This window comes from Ceratotherium simum, unplaced genomic scaffold (assembly GCF_057802395.1).
Source record: "Ceratotherium simum simum isolate JZ-2026a unplaced genomic scaffold, ASM5780239v1 HiC_scaffold_56, whole genome shotgun sequence".
NCBI lineage: Eukaryota > Metazoa > Chordata > Mammalia > Perissodactyla > Rhinocerotidae > Ceratotherium > Ceratotherium simum.
Window position 1 is genome coordinate 15,869 of NW_028261272.1, and position 14,376 is coordinate 30,244.

The 14,376-nt window shown below is 39.3% G+C and overlaps 1 long non-coding RNA gene across 4 annotated transcripts in view; it reads right to left on the bottom strand.

The window, feature by feature from the left end:
* LOC147911147 (uncharacterized) overlaps window positions 1-14,376 on the bottom strand; it is a 32,161-nt gene that overhangs the window by 15,861 nt on the left and 1,924 nt on the right. For 2 of the 4 annotated variants that reach the window (XR_015551522.1, XR_015551519.1), the window contains exons 2-4: window positions 13,306-13,427; window positions 12,160-12,258; window positions 8,434-9,149 (exon numbers count right to left, since the gene is read on the bottom strand). This is a non-coding gene — a long non-coding RNA (uncharacterized LOC147911147). Of the gene's footprint in view, window positions 1-3,275; window positions 7,286-8,433; window positions 9,150-12,159; window positions 12,259-13,305; window positions 13,428-14,376 lie in introns of those variants that run through there. The other 2 variants (XR_015551520.1, XR_015551521.1) reach the window with 2 other exon arrangements.

The following is a 14,376-nucleotide window of genomic DNA, read 5'->3' on the forward strand; positions in this document are numbered from 1 at the left end:
AAACCAAATTCAGCAGCATATTAAAATGATATACATCATTTTTTAGTTGGATTAATTTCTGGAATGCAAGAATGTTTCAATATATGAAAATGAATCCATGTAATAAACCAGATTAACAGAATGAAGGAAAAAAACACATGATCGTCTCGATGGATGCAGAAAAAGCGTTTGACGAAACTAAACATGCTTTCATGTTAAAAACACTAGAAAGCACTCAGAGTAAAAGGAAGCTAATTCAACAAAATAAAAGCCATATATAGAAATCCACAGAGAACATCATATTCAATGGTGAAAGACTGAAAGCTTTTCCTCTAACATCAGGAAAAAAGCAAGAAGGCCCACTTTCACCACCTCTATTCAACATGGTATTAGACGTTCTATCCAAAGCAATTAGGCAATAAAAAGAAAGAGCATCCAAATTGGAAAGGAAGAAGAAATATTATATTTGTTTACACATAATATCTTATATGTTGAAATCCCTAAAAATTCCACAAAAACATTGTAAAAACTAATAAATTCTGCAGAGTAATGAGACACAAAATCAACATGCAAAAATTACTTGTTCTTCTATAAATTAATAATAAATAATCTGAAAAGGAAATTTACAAACTTTACATTTTGATTTACAATAACATCAAAAAGAATAAAATACTTAAGAATCAACTTACTCAAGGAGGTAAAAATTCCAATGATTTTTTGCAAAAATAGAAAAATCTATCCTAAAATTCATATGGACTCTCAAGGGACCCTAAATCGCTAAAACAATCTCGAAAAAGAAGAACAAAGTTAGAGAACTCACACTTCCTGATTTCAGAACTTACTACAAAGTAATCAAAACAGTGTGGTACTGGCATAACTACACACAATATACTAAGGAAATAGTATAGAGAGCCCTGAAATAAACCTTTGCATATATGGTCAAATGATTTTTGACAAGGGTGCAAAGACCATTCATTGGAGAAAGGATAAGTTTGTACCAAATGGTGCTGGATAATTGGACACCCACATGCAAAAGAATGAGTTTGGACCCTTATCTTACACAATATACAAAAATTAACTCAAAATGGATCAAAGATATAAATGTTAGACTTGAAGTTATAAAATCCTTAGAAGAAAACACAGGGTAAAACCTGTGTTTTGGGTCCCAAAATTTGGGTCCAAATGCCATTGCTGACAATGATTTCTTTAATATGACACCAAAGACATAAGTAACAAAAAAAAATAACAAATTGAACTTCATCAAAATGCAAAAGTTTTCTGTATCAGAAGATACTATCAACAGAGTAAAAAGGAAAACCATGGAGTGGTTGAAAATATTTGCAAATCACATATCTGATAAGGAATTAATATTTAGAATAAATAACTCCTACAACTCAAAGATAAAAAGGCAACCCAATTTAAAAATGCAAATTGGAATTGAATAGACATTTCTCCAAGAAGATATAAAATGACCAGGAAACACATGAAAAGATGCTCAACATCACTAAGTATCAGGAAAATGCAAAATAAAACCACGATGAGATACCTCTTCACACCCATTAAGATAATTACCATCACAAAATCAGAAAATAACAAGTGTTGGCAAGGATGTTGAGAAATTGGAACCCTTGTGCTCTGATGGTGAGAATATAAAACTGCAAAACAGTATGACAGTTCATTCAAAAATTAAAAATAGAATTACTATATGATCTAGAAATTCCACTTATGGGTTCTGAAATAATAAAAAACATATTTATCGGCCTCTGCCTCCAGTTCTTGGCACAGAGTTCCTAAAACCCTTGTAATTTACCCAGTGATAAGAATACTAGGAGAATCTTTTGTTCTATTGAGGCAACTCTGGGTGGGTTCCTAAATGGCTCCTGGATGGGGGTTGGTCACCAGAAAGACCAAGCCCTGATTAGAAGCTTGGAATTTTTAGCACTACCCCTTATCCTCCAGAGAGAGGAGAGTGGCTGGAAACTGAGTTAATAATTGATCATGCCTATGTGAGGGAGCCTCCATAAAAATCCCAATAGAAGGCGGTTCAGAGAGCTTCCATGTTGGCAATGACAAGGAGTGTTGGAGAGTGGTGCATCTGGATATGACATGAAAGATCTGTGCCCCTTCTCACAATTATATCGTTTTATAATAAACTGGTGATCTAGTAAATGTTTTTCTGAGTTTTGTGAGCCACTCTAGCAAATTAATCAAACACAAGGAGGAGGTTGTGGGAACCTCTGGTTTATAGCCAGTCAGTCAGAAGTACAGGTAAAACTTGGGCTTGTAACTGGCATCTGAAGTAGAGGTGAGGTTAGGTGGGTGTGCAGACTTATAGGACTGAGCCCTCAACCTGTGGAATCTGATGTATCTCTGGGTTGACAGCATCAAATTGAGTTGAATTATCTAGCGACCAGATGGCATTCCAAGAATTGCTTGTTGGAGGTGTGCAGAACCCTCCTACATGTGAGAAAATGAATCTGAGAACACCATTTATGGGAATACACCCAAAAGAACTGTACGCAGAAGTATAAAGACGTATATGTACTCCTGTGTTCTTCACAGCATTATTCAAAATAACCAGAAGCTGGAAGCAAGCCAGGTGTCCATCAACGGATGAATTCACAAAAAAAATGTGGTGTATACACATCGTGGAATACTATTCACCCTTAAAAAGGAAGGAATTCTGACACATGTTATGACATGGATGAACCTTGCGGACTTTATGCTAAGTGAAATAAAGCCAGTCACAAAAGGAAAAATACTGTATGATTCCACACATATAAGATACTTAAAGTAGTCAAATTTATAGGAATGGAAAAGAGAATGGTGGTTCCCAGGGGCAAGAGGGAGGGATAACAGGGAGTTGTTGCTTAATGGGCACAAAGTTTCAATGCAAGGTGAAAATAGTTCTGTGGATGGTTGGAGGTTATGGCTACACAATTATATGAATGTATTGAATGTCGCTGAACTGTACACTTAAAAATGGTTAAAATTTTATGTTATGCATACTTTATGACCATTAAAAATTAATTATTTTCAACAAATGAACAAACACTAGCTACATGCAATAGCACGGATGAATATCACAACCATAATGCTGCATAAAAGAAATTATATTCAAAAGGCTATATATTTTATAATTCCATTTATATAAAATCCAAGAAAGGAACAAAACCGAGGTCTGGCTTCCAGTAATGGTGGAGTAGCTTGTTGAACTAACACTCTCACAGATAACAATGATAAAATCTGCATAAATCATTATATATACTTATACAGACTCATGTATCTATATGTAATACAGATATAATAAATGTGTATATGTGTGTAGGTATAAATCACTTCCAAAAGCAAGCAGAACTGAGAGGGAGTCTTCCCTTAAATGATGGGAATTGCACCAGGAGATATTTGCAAGCTTGAGTCTTTTGCCTCAAAGCATTCCAAAATCTGTACTTGGCCCAGACAGTGGAAAAACTACAGTCTTACTTGTAATGTTAGAGGATATATTTTGGGGCTGACAGAGTAGCTGGAAAGTTTGGGGAGAAATTCTGGAAGGGAGGGAGCCACAAAGAGGAAAATCTCAAAATATGTATGTAAGTCTCCCCCACACACACACCAAATTGGCAGATCTTTGAACAACACACATGCACGGTAGGTCCCAGAGGGCCTAGTGTAAAAACAGCAGTTGGAAGATGAAAGAACTGAACTAGGATTTCAGCTATGCCCACTGTAAATGAGATAGGATTGGAGTTTCAGTCCAGCCAAGTTAACTCCCTGCTAGAAAAATAACAACACTCTTCAAAGGAATACAATAGAATCCAGAGTCTCTATAACTATCTTTCATGATTTCCAGTACATAATTTAAAAGACTCATGAGATTTGAAGAGATAGGAAAATATAATCCATATATGACCAAAAGCAGGCAGTAGAAACTATCCCCAAGGTGTTGCAATTAGCAGACAAGGATAAGAAAGCAGGTATTCTAAAGATGATCATGGTGGTAAAGAAAAATATTCCCATAATGAATGAACAGACATGGAAACTCAGCAGAGAAGTGGAAATTACAAAAAAGAACCAAATAGGAAGATGAAATAAAAAAAAATACTTTTGAGTTTACCAGTAGATTAGAAACAGTAGAAGAAACATGAAGATAGAGCAATAGAAATTATCCAGTCTGAAGAAAAGAATGTAAAAATCTTGAAGAAAAGTGAAGAGAGCCTTATGACCTGTGAGATGATTGAGTCCCAAGCAGAGAGGAGAGAGACAGAAAAATGAAATAGAGGCAGAAAGGCAAATCAATAAGTAATAGCATAAAATTTCAAAAATTTGGTGGAAAATCTAAAATTTTAGATCCAAGAAAGTCAGCAAACCCACAAAATAAAATATAAAATAAAACCCTACTTAGGTACATGATAGTCAAGCTACTAAATTCCAAAGATAAAAAGAAAATCTTGAAAGCAGTCAGGGAAATATAGATATACAGGGGCAGATATTACATACAGGGAGAAATAATGTGAATGATGGATGATATATTATCAAAAACAAAAGAGACAACTCAACAACGAAATTACATCTTTCAAGTGCAGAAAGAAAACCCAGTCAACACAAGATTCTATATTTAGCAGAACTCACTTTCAAAATGGAAACAGAAGCCACAATAAGATACCACACAACTATTTGCTGGCTGAAATAAAAAATAAAATTGCAAATACCACATGCTGGTGAGGAGTAAGAGCAATTAGAACTGGGAATGCAACATGATAGTTGCATTCAGAAAACAGATGAGCAGGTTCTTATAAAGTTAAACATACACTTATTATATGACTCAGATATCCCACTCCTAGGTATTTACTGAAGCACATTGAAAACTAATGTTTAAACAAAAATATTTGTGTGAATATTGATAGCCATTATATTCATAATTGCCAAAAGCTGGAAATAAACTAAATGTCCTTCATCAGGTGAATGGGGAAAGAAACTGTGGTACACTGGGACATTAGAATACTACTTGGCAATAAAAAGGATAAACTCTTTTTTTTTGTGAGGAAAATAAGCCCTGAGCTAACATCCATGCCAATCCTCCTCTTTTTGCTGAGGAAGACCGGCTCTGAGCTAATATCCATTGCCAATCGTCCTCCTTTTCCCCCCAAAGCCCCAGTAGATAGTTGTATGTCATAGTTGCACACCCATCTAGTTGTTGTATGTGGGACGTGGCCTCAGCATGGCAGGCGAAGCAGTGTATTGGTGTGCGCCCTGAATCTGAACCTGGGCTGCCAGTAGCAAAGCGCACGCACTCAACCACTAAGCCATGGGGCCAGCCCCAGGATAAACACTTGATCCACACAACAACATGGATGGATCTTGGAAGCATTTCTCTAAGTGAAGGAAGCCCGATTCAAAAGGCTGTACAGTATATGATTCCATTTATATGACTTTCTAGAAAGGTTGAATTACAAGGATGGAAAATGATCAGTGGTTGCCAAGGGATGGAGTAGGGGAAGGGGTTGAATACAAAGGGATAGCATGAGAGAATTTTGGAGGTGAAAAAAACAACTCTGTATAGTACTGTGGACATGGATACATTACCATGAAGTCAAAACCCATAGAACTGTACACCGAAAAGAGTGAATTTTACTCTGCAAATTTTAAAAATCAATCAGGATGCTGGGAAACCCAGATGGAATGCAGTGAAAAATGAATCCCACTGTATTAAAGCATGTGACAAAACCACACTGAAGGGGTGGGGATGAAATGTCCTGACCTAAGTAACTTTAGAAGACAGTGTTTTGATGGGATACTGTAAAACTAAAGTACTGGACCCAAACACTGTACTCTAGGTGGTGAATTTGTTTTTCATAAGGGTATGGATTAGCAATTCTGAAACTAGTTGACACATTAGTGAATATATTACAGGTAATTGGAGTTAAGTTTCTCACTGTTGGTGAAAGAAGTTACAAATAAACAAAAAGATAATGCTAGAATAAACTCTGTGGTGCTGGATTGGAGTTGGAAGTATCAGTATGAATCCATGTCACTTTTAATATGTCTACCAGATAGATTGATAGATAGATTGATAGATTGATAGATAGATGTGTATACCTGAGTTTATATTCATACATACATTTCCAAACTCTGCTGAGAGTGTCTAGAAGCAGTGACACTCTAGTATTAATGAGCACACCTAGCTCCCAGATCTTGTTTTCTAAATATCATTCTCAAATAAAAAGAACCAGGTTTTCTTGGAGAAATGGCTAATTCTAGGGCCGGAGATGGAAAATACAAGATGAGCCTGGATCATCTTGTAGTGCCAGAAAATAAGAAAGTCAATTAAAAAAAAAAACACAGAAAACGATGGGACGTGTCAAAAGGAATCAATCTGAAAGACTTCCCAATGGCTCAAGCTGGAAAACTGTGAGCAACAAAATAAATAATGGTAGCATTGGATTATTACCCAGAGAACAAAATAAATATCCACGAGGCTATACTGATATAAAAAAGATTAAATAAGAAAGGAAGGAAAGGAAGAAAGGAAAAAGGGGAAAAAAAGAATGAGAGAAAGAGAGAAAGAAAGGAGGAAGAAAGGGAGAGGGAGGGCAGGGAATCTTCCTCACAGAATTCCAAATAATAAATGCGGCTGGATAGCATGAAATAGAAAATCGCCACTAGAACACCACAGTAATAATTACTGTGGAAAAGACTGACTGGTGAATGCAAAAACTGTGGATGAAACTTAAAGAAGAGACAGTACATTTGCACAGTCTCAAAGCATTTCCTTCCAAATACTTAACTTTTTTATCTTAATTCCTCTAAAAGACCTATGACTATTTAAAGAAAGAATTATAACACTGTATTGTGGGGTTTATAACATGGGTAGATGTAAAATTTATGACAACAATAGCACAAAAGACAGACAGAGGTAGATGGAACTGTTCTGTAGCAAGGCTTCCATATTTTACATTGATTAAATTGGTGAACTATTAAGTATAGGTAGGCTGTGATATGTTAAAGATGCATATTGTAATCTGGACCAACCACTAAAAAATGCAAAGGTGTGTCACTTAAATGCTAATAAAGGAATTAAACAGCATGCCAAAAAACGTTTGTACAAGACTGTTCACAGGAGATGACCTGCACGTCCCCAGGAGGAAGATGAGCGCACTACAGGGCATCCACAGAGCAGATCGCCCTCAGCCGTGCTGAAGAGCAAACGCTGACACACACATGCTGAAAGACACTCATCAACCTCGTGCAGAGGGAGGCAAGCTGGACAGAAAACAATACACGTGGGATGATTTCAGCCAAGATGAACCTATGCTGAAAAAACCAGAACAAGTGTTGCCTCAGGGGAACGAAAAAATTGCCTGGGAAGGAACAGGAAGGAGTTTTCTGGGGGTGATGGAAATATTCTATTCTTAAAGGGATGAAAGCTATATGGGCATGTTTATTTGCCAAAACTGTACGGTTGAGATTTGTGTCTTTCACTGTGTGTACGTCTTACTCCCCCCACACACACAAAGTACTAAAAGAATAATAAAGTGAGGTGGAAATGGGATGGAGTGTGGATGAAACCAAAATGGCAGATGATTAGTAGTTGTTGAAGCTGGGTGACGGGCCTACCATGCTATTTTGTTTATTATGTGTATTGTTTAAATTGTTCTGTGATAAAACACTTGTATAAGAAGACAAACTCGATATACAGTGTTTGCTGGTGAGATATCAGTTACCTTTGGGGAGGAAGGAGGGAGAAAGGGATTGTTGGGACCTGAGTGAAGCTGGTGCTAGTTGTTGGTCACACAAGTGTGTTCACTTTGTAATAATTCTTTGAGATTTACATGGATGACTTCTGCATATATTTCTGTACACATGTTATAAATCAATAACCATTTTAAATCCTGCATATTTGCACAAAGATACTAACTCAATATCTCAGAATAACAGCAGTGTTTTGTTTTAAAGTGGAACACATTCACTCATGACACCATTAGATGGATTTTAATACTTCCAATTGTCTATTAATGCCCTCATTCTTGCGTTGGCCCCTAGGTCTTTCCATTTTTGCCCCAATTTGGTAAGTGGCATGGCTTTGAGGTTTTATGATGCTTTTTCCAGCAAGGTCCACCACCACCACAACGCTTACCAAGGCCTTGACACCTAGCACAATGCCGTGTTCACAGCATGCACTCAAGACCTGTGGGACTGGGTTGAATGAGGAAAAAAATGAGGAACACCTGATGTTCGGAACTTATGTCTAGGTGCCATAATGTGAGTGAGGAAATTGCTAGAGTTTTTCGATAGATTTACTATGCTTTCTAATTTTTCCTATTTAAAACAATGGGAAATATGGCCTCCAAGTTCTTTCTCAGAGAAAGTCTGACATTTCAGGCACAGATTACTGACAATTATTAATGGCATATGACTTTCCCACCTCATCTTAGTTTTAAGTTTTTAATTCCTTACCTTGGAAATGACCTAACTTTGGTTTTTCCAAATCTTGTAGTAATACTGATGCTCCAGAAAGTCAGGCCACGGGTATTCTGCTGTTGTGCATCCTCCCTGCAAAGAAGTGGAGCTGTGCATCCATGCAACTGAGAAGCGTGTGGTGCTGTAGTATTTGGAATCAATCAGAAAAGCTAAATGGAAAAACGACTTCAGAGAATTACCACCATAACCCCCCACAGCAACAAATTATTTTGCTTAATTATTTTGTGATTCTGAGGGTATATTTAAATAGGGATATTAAAACTAGTTCCCAAGAAGCCAGCCCTATAGTAGAGCAGAAATTGTATATTACCTTCCTGCACAAACTTGCCTAACATTGTGGGAAGGACCAATGGGAAGTTTCAGTGTTGTTGCCTGTGTTAATGGGGCCAAGAGGTCCACACTGGGATAAGGAAATCCAGTGAACAAGCCTGTGTGCAGTATGGGAGAAGGGGCATACGTGTGGTCCCATGAAGTGGCTTAGGGGTCACTTACAAGTGCACCTGAGTTTCCTGTCTGTATAACGCAGGAATTGGGGTTGTCCAATGTGATGTTTTCTCCTTTTTATGACATGGTTAAGGGCAGTCGTTCTAAGACGTCTGACCAAGGTATGGGCCCTTCAGGCAGGCGGGGTCCAAAGGGAGGATCTCTGCAGCGACACTGACCATGGAGTTCAGAGGGAGGATCATGGCAGCCTGGAGGGATGGAGGGGATGATAGGACAGGTGGCCTTGAAAAGGCAAATTCCAGGATGCCTGGCACCCGGTATTTCCATTTTAGATATTGAATTTACATTTCAAATACTGGCCAGGGTGCTTCCACCAGGGCTGCAAGCATCCTCAGCAATAACCAGGCTGGTGAGCCTCACCCCTACCTGAGTACCAGCCTTAATGGATGCAGCCCAACCACACTGTGAAAACTCTGGGGGGTGGGCAGGGCATGGAGAGTAGGCGTGGTATAGAGAAGAGGTGGGGTAGAGGGTGGGGTGGAGAAGCAGAGAGGTGGGGCCCAGGGCCGGAGTTAAAAGGCGAGAGTGGGGGCCACAAGCTGTGCATGCTGGAAGCTTTCGTCTCTTAACTGCTCCTAGCTGGCAACCTGTAGGGCTGCAGGACTAGAACTCCCAGGATGCTCTGGGCACGGGGCGGTGCCTAGGCTTGGGGGGAGGAGCAGGGCGGTGTGAGCTTTGTCGAGGGCCAAACCGCCATTGGTGTGGACTCTGGTCCTGCACCCGCTCCACGTGGACTGAGTCCTGGAGGGATGTGACGGGACGAGGGGGACCAGAGAGTTAGGAAGGCATGGCAGCTGCATGGGCAGCTGCAGGCCTGCAGCATGCAACTGGTTTTGTCCAAAATTGAAACCTGACTCGCACCTCTTCCCCACGGCCTCCCCCTATTGCTTGAATCCTCCTCCCCCCGTGTGCCTGTGGGTCTTTCCACAGCCTCCTACCTAGTCCAGGTTCAGGTGCTTCTCTAAACTGCTTATGGGAACTGGTTTGACATCCCAGAGACTTTCCACTTTGCCTGCTGCCCTCTGTCTTCTCCAGCCAAAGTGCCATCATTTCATCAGCTTTTGGGAGACATTTGCCCTTGTGGTCCCTCTTGCAAGCAAAACTTAAGAGCTTTGCAGCTTAGTAACATTGGCTGTTTCTTGCCTTTTTCACAGATGTGGAAATTGAGGCATCTGTGAGGTTAATCACTGGTTTTCCCCAGGATCCACTAAGAGTAGAGGGGAACAACCCCATTCCCAGGCAAGTATCTAGTAGGCCATTTTCACCAACACATTCCAGTGCAGAGGACTCTGAAACAACATCCTTAAGATGATAATAGCTTAACAATTTTGCTCTTTAGATTGATCACCTAATCTCAGCTGAGGCCTGAGTGACCAGTCTCTCAGGGACACGGCTGGAGACTCTGACCCCTCAGGAAGAGAACAGTGGTCCAGCTTTGGGTGAGGGATGTTCAAGGTAGACAGCACTTGTGCAGCATTTGAAACTCGTCAGCTTTAACAATTCCGTTTTGGATTCCGGCAAGGTTCCTGGATAAACACGCCTAGGGATAGTCAGATGTACCGTATTCTTTAAAAATTGATTAGAGTAGTGAAAGGAACAGAACATAAAATATCCTGCTTATTTGAAAAAGATGAAATGCAAGCAAGAACTTCTTGTTAATTTTTTTATGCTCATTCTGTTGGCTGTACTGTACGCTTGAATGCAGAAACAAAAAATTTGAATTGCCAAGTTCTCTTTTCCTGAGATTGATAAATTAACTTAAAAGTCTTATTGAAACATGTGGAGGAATGGTTAGCAGCTTTCACGATTTATGTCCTCTCTAAAAATCTGGGTGTTGATCTACATGAAAAAAAGTCCTTGTTTACATTACACACCCCAATAGGTTACATTTCCGATTCCTGAATGTGGGATATTATCAAAACAACTGAAAAATCTGCTCATGGAAACTGGACTCTGTAATTATGTCAAGAATTTGCCTCTTTATGATTAACGACACGAATTCTTTAACATTTTTGTAAAGAACGGATGAGAAACTCTGCAGAGTCTCTGAATGTGGCAAGACGGGGAATTCTCGTTAGACCACATCCTCGGGTTCTTCTCTCGTGTTCAATAGGCCCAGGTGATAGTCTGTGTTGTCAGGTGCAGCGCAGCCCCCCAGCCCCCAGTGTTCCATCCTACTCTGGCCTGTGACCTCTTCAGGGGGTTCTGATGACACTCGTCCACAAGTGTTGGAAGGAGACATTGTAACATGAGGATATTCATTATCTTAAAACAAGGATTAATGGAGAGGAAAGTCTCTGGGTCTGTGTGCTCCGATGCAACTTCTGTTGGGGTGTGGCTGCAGTGACCACTGTGCTCCCAGCAGTCCCCACAATGGTTGCCTCAGACGTTTGATCTCCTGGCGCAACTTCTGTAGCTGTTGACAGAGCTGGGAGCTCGTGGTTCAGTGTTTTCTGTCAGATTTTGTGTCTCTGACCCTCCTCTGCTTGCCTATTTCCCATTCCTAACTTCTGCATTGATTGCTTTGTAGTTGTTTCGTAGGAGCCACTGTGTGTAACTGTATTTCACAGTGTCTTTAGGGACCCACCCTCACTACATGAGTCACTGTACAACAGTGTACCTGGTGTACCCCGTGTTCGTCCTCTCCAGTGGAGATGTGAAGAACCCTGCTTACTTGGAGTTCCTCTCATTCTCATGCTGCTGGGGCTGCTTCTGAAGCTGGGTATCTCGTCTTTGGTTTCATTAACATTATACTTTTCATCAATTATTTGGAAGTCGAATATGACTTTGTTAATAATGTGGACACTGGCTGTCACAGGAACTTTTATGTATCTTCCCCAACAGCTCTATGAAGTAGGCCTGTGATCCCCATTTTACAGGAGGGGACACTGAGGATCAGAGAGGTCGAGTAGCTTCCTTCACGTCACACAGTTTCTTGGTACATTTTGAGTCTTCACCTGGAATTCCGCCTCTCAGGTGTGTGCACTTAGCTGGTGTTCCACTTTGTGCCTCTCTGCCAGCCTCCCCAAAGGCACACACCGCATCCTGAGTCCATTGTCTGCTTGTTGGCAGTCACCCTGCACAAACCGGCTCCGGGCAGGGAGTGGACTAGCGGGGCGTGGTCTTCCGGCTTACCCTGGACAGGTTCTAGGTTCATTGTGAGAGCTGGAGCAGTGGAAGATACTGACTGTAACTCACCTGGAATGTTTCTTATATAGAAATACTCCACTGACTTTTTGCAGGTGTCATGTCTTCTTTGTCTTCATTGCTTCTCTGGGCTTTCTCCTACAGTCCATGCTGTGCAGTAACATAGAGAACAGAGACTGGTGAACATAATACTGTTGCCCTGCACCAAACGATCACGTCACTCATTTTTCTAATTATGAAACAAATACACACTGTAATAAAAGTCAAATTATGCTGATCTATGTAGAGTAAAGTGAAACCTTCCTTCTCTGCAAACTCACTCCCCTACTCAGAATGAACTATTGTTAAGAGGTTGCGGCTTATTCTTCTGGAAATTTCCTATGAATTTATATATACACAAAGTTTTTTTTTAAACACAAATTACATAACGACATCGTTTTTCAATTTGCTGTTTCCCAAACCATATATCATAGACCTCTCTCCTTATCAGTACACATCACTCTAACTTACTTTTTTAGAAGTTTTAGAGGTATTCCAAAGAATAGGTATACCATGATCTGTTTATATCTTCTTTGATAGAGACAGGATTACATCCAGTTTCACTATTATACATAATGCTGCAATAAGATCCTTGTATGGAATTTATTAAACTGGTATTCAATTGCTCAATTTGCTTCCTTTCCTTTTAGTCAGAGACTATGATACATTTTTAACATTTTTATGGGAATTATTTTATAGGGAAATTAATTTTATCACTGAATAATGACATTTATGGGGAAACTGGAATTCAAGCTCATCCATCTCAGTATTCTGGAGAAAAATTATGAAACTTAGAATATATTATGCTTGCTCCATCACATTCTAACAAGTCATGTTAAAAATTTAAAGTTGTATCTTTGAATAGCCTCTACTCTCTCTGTTCAGGAGGATGAATTTTTCTTGTCTTGAAAACTTCTGACTCCAGGGGCTCTCGGTTGGCCTTCAGAGAGGATAAGATATTGATGTTGTATCTCTTTCTCTTCAGCTGTAGGTTGCATCTTCTAAAGATCATAGAATTGAACATGGTCCAATCGATATATATGATTTGCTTCAAAAATTCAAAGTAATGAACCCAAGATAGGAATCTATAACTTTGGTTCTTAATAAAGAATTTCCTTTGATATCCTTAAGTCTCTGTGATTACTAGTAAAAACTCACCTACGGGTGAAGAGATGTGGTTCTCCTGGCAATGTCTGGCTTGAACATCCATAGCTAAGCCTGCCACATCTGTAGGTAGATTAGACTTGACCTTTTGATGAACTCTGCCTTTGTTCTTTGACCTGGAAAATATAAGAATTTAAAAAAGCTGGTGTTACTAGCACTGAATGCTAGAAATGCCCATTAAAGAGTGAGTTTCATTTGGTTAACCAAAGGGAGTATAAGCAGAACAAAGTATTTAATATCTATAAAATTTCAAAAATTTCTAATTTTTTAAAATATAACTCTATTTTTGCCAAAGTGCAAACTGTGTATATATGTATTAAATATCCCTCTATTTCTTAAGTTTTTTTCCATTGATTTGATGGATTTATCTTCTAATCCGGATTCCAAGTGTGAAAGAACATCCGGGTCCTTCAAAGAAAAGAAGCCATTGAAATTTGATTTTCTTTTAGCTCCGCATCCCACCGGTTTGAGGAATAAATGATAATGTAATGATACAGTGATTTTGAAATCTAATTGTTAATTAGAGGGGTGTAAGGGATGATTGAATGGTGGTTCATCCCCATGGTCAGAGGTATTGTACACATGGACGTGTAAACACGATTCAGGAAGCTGCTTCAGCCCCGTGACATCCCTGAGAACCACAGTGCAGGAGGATCTAGGCACACAGCCGTCTGCTTCGATCTCCTGGGTTACATGTAGATCCAGGGGTCTTGAGAGTGGCTTCAGAGCAGCTAACTTTTATCTATTTCTACCCTTCCTACTCTCCAGCTTATCTCAAACAGTCATGACTATCATGTTTCAAAGTAAGACCAATTATAGTTATCTACCTGAGTTTCTTGTTCATTATTGCAAGAGTAATAATTAAGGATACCATTAAATATCATTTAATTGACCTAATTAAATTTGTTGTAGCTTATAATTGATTAGAACACTAAGTTTAGTTCAGCGTATGATTTTCACCAAATGTATTACTCTGCTTACAACTGCCATGTGCCTCACTCCTCTTAGAACTCTATCTTTGGCCCATCACAAGATTTTAATGACTCAAATCATCATAAATTAAGA